The 8,785-nt window shown below is 53.6% G+C and overlaps 1 protein-coding gene and 1 long non-coding RNA gene across 7 annotated transcripts in view; one reads left to right on the top strand and one right to left on the bottom strand.

The window, feature by feature from the left end:
- Positions 1–4,236: 4,236 nt before the first annotated feature.
- LOC125684666 (uncharacterized) lies at positions 4,237–8,436 on the bottom strand. Of its 3 annotated transcripts, none has more exons than XR_007373313.1 (2): positions 8,403–8,436; positions 4,237–6,376 (listed from the first exon to the last, which is right to left on the bottom strand). It is a non-coding gene; the product is annotated as an uncharacterized LOC125684666 (long non-coding RNA). The 3 variants fall into 3 exon arrangements; XR_007373312.1 differs by lacking the exon at positions 8,403–8,436 and adding an exon at positions 8,089–8,143; XR_007373310.1 differs by lacking the exon at positions 8,403–8,436 and adding an exon at positions 7,860–8,004.
- The window catches only part of TLK2 (tousled like kinase 2), a 43,792-nt gene continuing 43,206 nt past the window's right edge, over positions 8,200–8,785 (top strand). For 3 of the 4 annotated variants that reach the window (XM_048926967.1, XM_048926969.1, XM_048926968.1), the window contains exon 1: positions 8,201–8,320. The gene's annotated coding sequence lies outside the window, so the exon portion shown is untranslated. Of the gene's footprint in view, positions 8,321–8,785 lie in introns of all 4 variants that reach the window. The other variant, XM_048926965.1, reaches the window with a different exon arrangement.

Here is an 8,785-nt window from a genome sequence, read left to right as displayed (position 1 = left end):
GGGCTTCATGCAAAAACTTGCAGCCCTGTGAGCCTGCAGCCATTCAAGTAGCTCTGCACCTTTCTCAACGTTCTTCATTCTGCTGTAATATTTAAGCAGTCATTGAACACAAACCACACTGGGCCAACAGGCTTCTGCTTTCAGTCCTTATGGTGCTGTTCAGAGAGCAGCAAGTTAATGGCCTTGAGTTGAGCCAGGCCTCCTACAGACAGATGCCATCTGAGCTTCATGTATGAATGTCTGTCAACTCCCATTCTCTCTGTAGCTGCTACTCCTGCAACTCCAGGCCTTGCCTCCCACACCACTCTGCTCAGGTACCTTGGTCCTGACTTGCAGCAGCTTCTGCCATTCCCACTTTGAGCCTGCTGAGCAGGCTGGGTTGCACAATGTGTTTCTAGCGCATGCAAAGATTTCTTGAGTTTACTTTCACTACATTTCACTGGTTGTATTTTTTTTTTTTAATCTTCTAAGCAGTGTGACATTAATTTTAAAGCAATTCTGAACACATCTGCTCAAGTTTTGTTCCCAGTGCTCCAGCCTTGTGGTCTGTAGCTGACAGGCATTGCCAGCATAGCTTGTCAAACCTCCCAGGCAGAAGAGATGATTTCATTGCTCTTCAGAGGCGCTGCCCCTGTGATTCTGGAGCCAGACATTGTTGTAGTTCAGAAAATCTGGTCCTGGCTCTTGCCAGAGGATGGTGGGTTTCATTGGATGTTTGTAGATTGTTTTGGCTGGAAGGGAATCTTATCATCACCGATTCTGACCCTTTGCATAGCGCTTTCGTGTAGGGATTGTGGCGTTGCGCCCATGACTTGGGCTGAGCCTGAACAAATCCTTCAGAAGGGCTTTCAATCCAGCTGTGATGCTGAGGGTTCCAGCAAATAGCAAGGAACACTCTGCCTCCTCGGGTATGCATTTCCTCCCACAGCATCCAGATTTCACAGGTGAGCTCTGGAAGCTGGGGGGCAGAAGGGGAGCAAGACAAAGAGAGCAGAAATCTGAGAGTGCTTCTGATATCCTCACTTCAAAAATAAATACGCTGCAAATGCCAGTGAACGTTAGAGCTTCCCTGACAGCACAGGGATGCAGGAGACAGCAGTCACCCTTAAGGATTTTTATGGCTACAACAAGTAATCACCAAATGCTTCTGAAGCAGGCACAATCATCTTCCAAATGCTTTGGCTCCGCCATCTCAGGTTATGTCACCACCATTTCTGGTTGTGTAGTTACTTGCAGAGCTCCAGGATAAATGAAACCTGATTGTTTTCAATGAAAGAGGTGTGAGTAGAATTAAGCTCTGTGCATGCCTGTGGCTTCTGTCACTGCGTCGTAACCAAAGCTGAGTGAGCTTTCTTTCTGTTGTCGGCATTGGGAAGAGCCTTTGGCTGCTTTGCAGTGATTCCCTCCAGGAATCACAGAACCAAACAACTGCACAAATGAGATATGCACAGGTTCTAGTGCCTGGAAGTGAGATTGCTGATGGAGACGAGGCAGCAGGGTCACCTTGAGGGATTTGGTGAGCATCCCTCCATCTCTGTAAAGACGGATGGAGGGAAACTGAGTCATGCAGGGATGGAAAGAGATCTCTTCTTTGTTCTTGTCAGCCAACTGGACCTTATTAGTCAGTCTGAGCAGTGCAACTGCTTTTGATTTGGTGCCATGGTACAGAAAAATCATTCTAGAAGAGAATAAGCATGTTTAGGTACTGGGAGAATGTGTTGAATGCCCAGGATCACTTTTGCAGTTGTAGCTATTCATCCTCCCAGACAGGGGTGTGTGCTTGGCACACATCTTTTTTTACAACTATCTGTAGGGTTCTCACTTAGTGATGTTGTCACATACGCTTTCAGGGCATGATAGAAATCATTAGAAGTGCAGGGAGGAGGGATGAGTTTTCGGAGGAGGCTCCTGTGAAGCATGAGGCTCTAAAGGGAAAGGAATTGTCAATTCTGTGCTTAATCAGCAAAGCTCTGAAGTTTGTCCTCAACTCCTGCTGAAGGCAGTTAAGTTCCTGCACTTAACTGCCTTGCAGAATGGGAGCTTGTGTTGCAGAGAAAGTGGGACACACGGCAGGAAATTATCTGTGCAGGCAACAGCAGTGCTAATTTGAATCAAGTGAAATACAGCTACCTTTGTTATGGAGAGCCCGAGCCCAGAAGTGAGGGGTGTGATTGGAGATGTCATCCCTCAGAAGGCTTTTGCTTTTGAAAATGTGGGTTTTGACCCCTATACAGATGTGACAACAGTTGGATGAGTGGGACCTGGTTGTGGTTGGAAAGCAGCAATGGCAGAGATTGCTAGCACGTGCCTGGAGCTGCCAGCCTGTTGGCTCATGGTGTTTCCAGGAAGAAAGAACAGCCTAGTGAGATTTGGACCCTGCTACCCTGACTCATTCAATGCAGAAGCCCCAAAGTCTTCACTGCAAGCAGCAGCATGGAGCATGTGAGCAGCAGCTTGATTTGGGGGAGGAGAGCTAGCATCATTGCTGTATTCAGGTTGTTTTGATGTTTCGTAGTCCGAAGGACTCTTGTAGCTCTCAGGTTTTCAGTTTATTTGGGGGCTGAGGAGTATTGGGGCCAATTTGAAGCCAAACCTTTGGCTTGTGAAATGCTCTTTCAGCTGATGTGGAACGGAAAGCTGCTGCTTGCAGTCCTGGGTCGTGGGGGCCAGGCTCACACCCCTGTGCATGAGGCATACCAGGGCATCTTCTGCACAGCTGGAGGTGGAGAAGGTGCCACCCTTTTCTGGGGTTATTGGATGGATTTCCTCATTTAGAGGAAAAAATGGCTGATCTCCCCTCAGACTGCTGCTTTCTCCAAGCACCAGGCACTGCTCTTGGTCCCCCTCCTCAAGACAGATCCACCTAGGCAGATGCACTTCACTACTTTAATTACACAGCTGTACATTTTTCCTGTATTCATCACCAAGGGTGGACGTGAAGAAGTCGATCGAGGTTGCATGGAAGACTAAATCTAACTCTTCCTTAACTTCTGTAGTGACTTCTTCCCTACTGAGACAACCCTCGTTGTGAAGGTTGGTGTGTATTTACACATAGAGGCTGAATATGCTGCCAAAAATATGCATGCAGTAACTCCAGCTTTACAATGGGATGTTGATTTAATTTTCCTCTTACACAAATCTGAGAGCAGTTTGTTTAATAGAGGCTTTCACAAAGCCCTGTAAGGTAGGGTGTTATTATGCCTGCTTTAAACAGGAGGAAGAGAAGCAGAGGACGAATCCTGCAGAGAATAATATTCTCTTGTATTCTAGGAAGTAGTAGTGAATGAGGACAGGGAAAGGTTTGCTGCACATAGAGGAAAATCACACCATTTCTGGAGCATGCAGAACAAACAATGGATTGCACCGATGCCATGTGCTTTGGGCAAGTGAACGTGATCACGGAGGTATTCGTATCCTACCTGTGAGTTTTGGCTGGGGTGCTTCCTCCAGGCAGGCAGGACACGCGCTGCCTTGGCTCAGGCACTGCTCTGAGGTTGTGCTCTGCTTGCTGCAAGCGTGGAGATTGTGTGAGCTGGATGCTTTCCTACTGGGTTCGGGTATCAGAGCCTCCCTAATGGGATACCTGAAGGTGTAGACAGAGGGAGGGGCAGGAAAAACCTCCTAGATAAACTCCATTGTGTGGGAGGGCGGAGGCTCCCAATGGCCTCAGGAAGGAGTCAGGTGATGGCATGTTATCTTGGAGCAGCTTTCTCCCCGTCTAATGAAATGAGAAGAGACCCTTTTAACTTTCCTAGTGAGGGAAGGGCTGTGCTGGAGCCTTACTACATACTAGAGAATCCACACAGGGCTGAGCTGTTTTGAATGCCCTGTGTCTGACAAACTCTCCAGTTGCAGCGCGGTAGGACAGCCTGCTCTGCAGGCAGGGCTTGGCCTCTTCTGGATGTGATGCCTCGAGGTGAGATCATCCCCCAGTGCTAAATCCATAAGAAACCTGTTGAGTGAACTGATTTTGTTTTTTTCCATCTCAACAGCTGTAAAATTTCCAGATTTGAGATCACCGATGACAGCTTTCATGCTTTAAAGGTTGAGGCAATTTGGTGCTTTCCTCGGGTCCTGGATTCCTGCTATCGCAGAGGGATCTCAGCTCTCCTTTTTCTGTGTGCTATGTTATGTCAGTGCATTCCTGCACCTCACGGCTGTACAGAAACACGAGGAAAAACGCAGTTAGAATCTTTTACAAGCCTGGAAAGCAAAGGCAAAGCACTGATAACACACACAAAAAAAAAAAAAAGAAAAAAAAAAGATAACAACCTTCAGATATTTTATCTTCAAAATTCATGACAAAGAACTTGTTAGACGCTGTGTTGCCTTATTTCTAAAATCTCAGCACATTTTTGCCAAATCTAACGTTGGTTCAGAGCACAGCAGCGCTGTAAAGGTTTTGCTCTCCTTTTTGCTAAGCACGGTGCTGGCTGGAGGAAGCTCCAGTTGAATTCAGTGACAAAATGGCTGCGGCAGCCGAGTAGTTCTTCCAAACCGTGATAGAAGCGTAACATGCCAAAGATATTGCTGACATCCAGGGAGAGAAAACGGGAGTGCTGCCACGGGGGGATGCAGCGGGAAGCTTTGCTGCTGGCTGATGGCAGACCTGGAGAGCAGGATGCTGTATGGAGGGATCTGGCACAGATGAGGGTGTAGGAGGGCTGGCTTGCCCCCACGGATGAGATAATATTTGGTCAGCCCTGTACGTCCTGCATTGCTCATAGCCACCCTGCCCGCCAGCTTTCGAAGCAGCTCCTCTAAAAGGACCGGTGTGTCGGAGCTGCAGCATCTCACGTGGAAATGGGGGGAAAAGTGAGGAGTGTTTGTGTGTCGTGCAGGTTTACTGTGTGAAGAATGGAAGGTTTATTGCATGAGGATTCTTAGAGATCCAAATACTCCAAATCCACTGAATACTGCGGCTTGAGATAACCAGGCTTCATTTTCCAATTGTTTTATTATGTTTATATGTTCTTAAAAGTAGTATCTTCATGTTTGATGCTAGAGCTTCAGATTGAATTGGATATTTTCTTATACAGCGTGTTTAAATTCTTCCACATCCCAACCACTTTGAATCACCAAACCTTTCCCTGCTCAAACAAAGTCACAAACAGCTTTTCCATGCAAGGACATCTCAATACGTTCAGTTTTTCTTCTTTAGGAAACAGATTTTTGCCTAGAAAACAAAAAAACAAACAAACACCATGTCTCTGCTGAGCCTGAATCTGAGGTATTAAGTCCTATGGGAAAGAATTCCATAACCAAGACCCGAGCTGAACTGTGTCTTATCATCAACAAATCCATTTTTACATTGGAGCCCATTGCTGTGCCAGGGCACACAGGCTTGTGCAGTAAGAAAGGAAACGCTGCATGGGGATGGTGCACCTCTGCTCCGAGTGGTGCTGTGATGGAATACAGCAGGAAAACTTCCAGGATCTCTTAGAGGCTCTGATGGGGAAAAGTCCCATTGCTGGCCTCTTGCAGAAGCTAACTGGTGAGCTCGTCTGTCCCCCATCCCTACCAGGCGCTTTGCTGACAGCACACGATGCTCTTAGAGGAAATCTCCAGAATTTCTGCCCACGGCCATAAATGCGGTTACCTGTTGATTCCTTTCCCCTCAACAGCACAGAAAGGCGAGCTGCCTCATCCTATGGGAGCTGGTTTGGTGTCTTGGAAAGGAGCTGTGGCTGCAGATGTTACATGGAAGATAATCTGGGGAGGACAGCATTTGGCTTTGCAGCAGAGATGGGGCTCTACGATGCATATCCCAACCCTTTTGGCAAGGCACAGGAGGGTGGTGTAACCTCAGCTTATTGCTGAAGTAACCACCCACGGCTCCGACTGTGTTGGACAAAACGTTTGTGTTTGAAATATGTGCTCCAGGTATCCAGGAGCCTTCAGCCTCCCAAGGTCCTCACCAAAATGACCCCCAGCTCCTCCAGCACACAGAGATGAGGCACAGGGTGGTGGATTCAGCAGTGCAGCATCTGGGTTTCTGTTCAGTGCTCTGAGATCACAAACTGCCCCGTTCAAAGCTCAGCCCGTAGGTGCAGCCATGAGTGCTGGGATCCCTTCATGGGTCCAACAGCCCCCCAAAGCATCTCCTGCCTCCACCCAAAATCAAATGAAAACAAATGAAATGTATTCATCCTTTGGAACCATGCTAACTGCAAGTGGTACTAATTAGCGCTCCCCTAAATGGCTGTGATTAGTTTAGCAACTAGTTTAGAATATTTACCCTAAAATGTCTCCTCTTTTTTTGGGGGGGGGGGAAGAGGGAAAGCAGGTCGTTTATTTATTTCTTTAGCAAATTCCTACTGCTGGCTGTGCTGAAAACGTGAATCACGCAGTAGGAGCTGAAGCTGGAGTGGCTCTTCTACAGAAAAAAGAAGAAAAAAAAAAAGCAGATTAAAGTACAGGAAACCCAGCTCGTGAGATGAGGCAGGCGCCTCGGAAAGCCATTTGCAACACAAAGTTAACGAATAACGCCGGGCTGGGAGCACGATAAATGAACGAGTGCAAAATAACAGAGCTTCCCCCCCATGGTGCTGAAGGAACGGTGGTTCTACCCCCCCCCCCCCCCACCGAGGGCTGAAGCTCAGCAGTTCCCCTTCACCCCCCTCTCGCTGTCGGATGGGCTTTGCTTTGGGTGCTCGGTTTTGGGCTCTGACACCCCAACCCAGTGCAGATCCCATCACTGATCCACGCCTGCCTCCCCTCGGACAGGCCTGGCCACTTCCCGACGTGCTGCTTTTTTTTGGTCAATCCTCCTCCTTCTCGCTCGCTTTTCAGAAAGCTGATTCAGCCTTGCAGGAGAGCAGGTTGCACCGGCAGCCAAAGGGGCGACCGCGCTGCCACACCGCCTCTGGAAGAGCTTTTTGCATTTTGATTCTCTTCTTTCTCGTCTTCTCCTCCCCCCCCCCCCCCCCCCCCTCCCCCCTCCTTTTATTTTATTTATTTATTTATTTATTTTCCAATCGCATCGTCTTGGCCTTAGAAAGGCAGCAGGGAGCGCAGAACCGCCGGGCTGTGTCTGATGTCTCCGTCAGCCCCAAGGAAAGGGATGCGAGGGGCAGCCTGGATCCTGGGGGGGGGCTGCATTTTAGGATTACACCACGATCCTGGGAGGCTGCGGGGGTGATGAAGGGGGAAGAGCAGGGCCGGGGGGCAGCGGCATGCCCTTAGCCCAGGGGATGGAGCTGCTCCTGGGAGCGGGGTCACTGCTTGACTGGGGAGGATGGGGACATACCCTCACAGACCCCCCCCCCCCCCCCCCAAATCTCTCTAAGGACACCCTTGGGAGGGGGGTTGGGGGGGGGTCAGGTCACCCCTAAGGAGGGACAAACGCCCCTAGGACCCCCAGCCCCGCCCACCCCCCGCATTGAGCCTACTGACCCCACAGCCGACCCTGACCCCCATAGGCCGCCCCCAGCCCAGCCCCGCCCCGCCCCTCCCCCCACCCCTCCGTACCTGCTGCCCCCCCACCCCAGGCCCGGGCTGCGGCCCCTCCCTCTCCTTAAGCCCCGCCCCCGTCCCACTCGAGGCCACGCCCCCAGCTGACCTGCCCCCCCCCCCTTCCCCCCTCCCGCGCTGACCTGCCCTCCCCCCCCACCCCCCCCCTCCGCCCTCTCGCCGCCGTGCAAATCTCGCGAGACGCCGCGCGCTTTCACCACTGTGTGTGCACCAATCGATCCGGGCCGGGCCGGGCCGAACGCCGCGGGAGGGGGAGGGGTGGGAGGGGGAGCACCGGCACCGCACCTGCCCGCACCGCGCCGCCCCCGCCGAGCGAAGGGTCTCCGCCGCCACCCCCTCCCCCCCCCCCCACCGAACCCCCCCTGCCACCTGCCCGGGCGCCGCACCCGCCGAGCCCTCCCTCGGGCCTTTGTCCTGCCGCGAGGCCTCGCCACCTCTGCCGGCCTTCGCGCGCCGCGCTCGGCCGAGGCTTCTACGCGAGGCCGGGGATCCGCGGCCTAGCTCCGTCCCCGCTCCGCCACCCGAACCGAGGTTCGCCCCCGCCTTCCACCCCCCCTCCCCCCACGCCCCGTTCCGCCGCCGTTCCCTTCCCCTCCGCCCTTCTCCCCCGGGCACCCGCAGCGGCGGCTCACGAGAGGCCGCGGAGCCGCCCCTGGCCTCCCCCTCCCGCCCGTGCCTCTGCCGCCGCCGCAGCAGCAGCAGGTTCCCTCCCTCCCTCTTCCTCCTCCTCCTCCTCCTCCTCCTCCTCCTGCCCCCGGCGGCGGGATCCGAGCGGTGCCCGGGGAGCGCCGGGCCCGGGCGGGAGGGGAGAGGAGCGGCGGGGCGGCGGCACGAGCAGCAGCGCCAGGTGAGAGAAGCCTGGGGAAGGAGGAGGAGGAGGAGGGAGGAGGAGGAGGAAGAAGAGAGGGGGGGCGGTGGGGATCCCCCACCTTCCGTGGGCCGTGGGGGCGGAGGGGGCGGCGGGCGGCGACCACCGGGGGGAGGGAGGGCGGGGTGGCGGCGGAGCGCTGGCCGCTGCTGGCCGCGGCGGGGCCGGGCCGGGGTCAGGCGGAAGGGCCGCGGCCTGTGCGTGCCCCGAGGCGGCGGAGCGAGGCCTGGGCCGCGGGTGTTCGGATCGACGCGAGGCCCCGGTGGGGTGTTGGGGTGTATATGGGGAAGGGGGGTGGGGGGCGGAAGGGTAAAAACGGGGACGGCCCTGGGGGAGCGCGGTGAGGAGGTGAAGAGGTGGGCACGGCCTTTAGATCTCCGGCCTGGCAGCGAGGCGGTGACGGGAGGAGGCAGGCCGAGGCGGTGCAGCGGCTGGGCAGGCTGC

The sequence above is a fragment of the Lagopus muta genome, chromosome 25 (assembly GCF_023343835.1).
Source record: "Lagopus muta isolate bLagMut1 chromosome 25, bLagMut1 primary, whole genome shotgun sequence".
Classification (NCBI taxonomy): domain Eukaryota; kingdom Metazoa; phylum Chordata; class Aves; order Galliformes; family Phasianidae; genus Lagopus; species Lagopus muta.
This window is presented reverse-complemented; position numbering and strand designations above follow the sequence as displayed.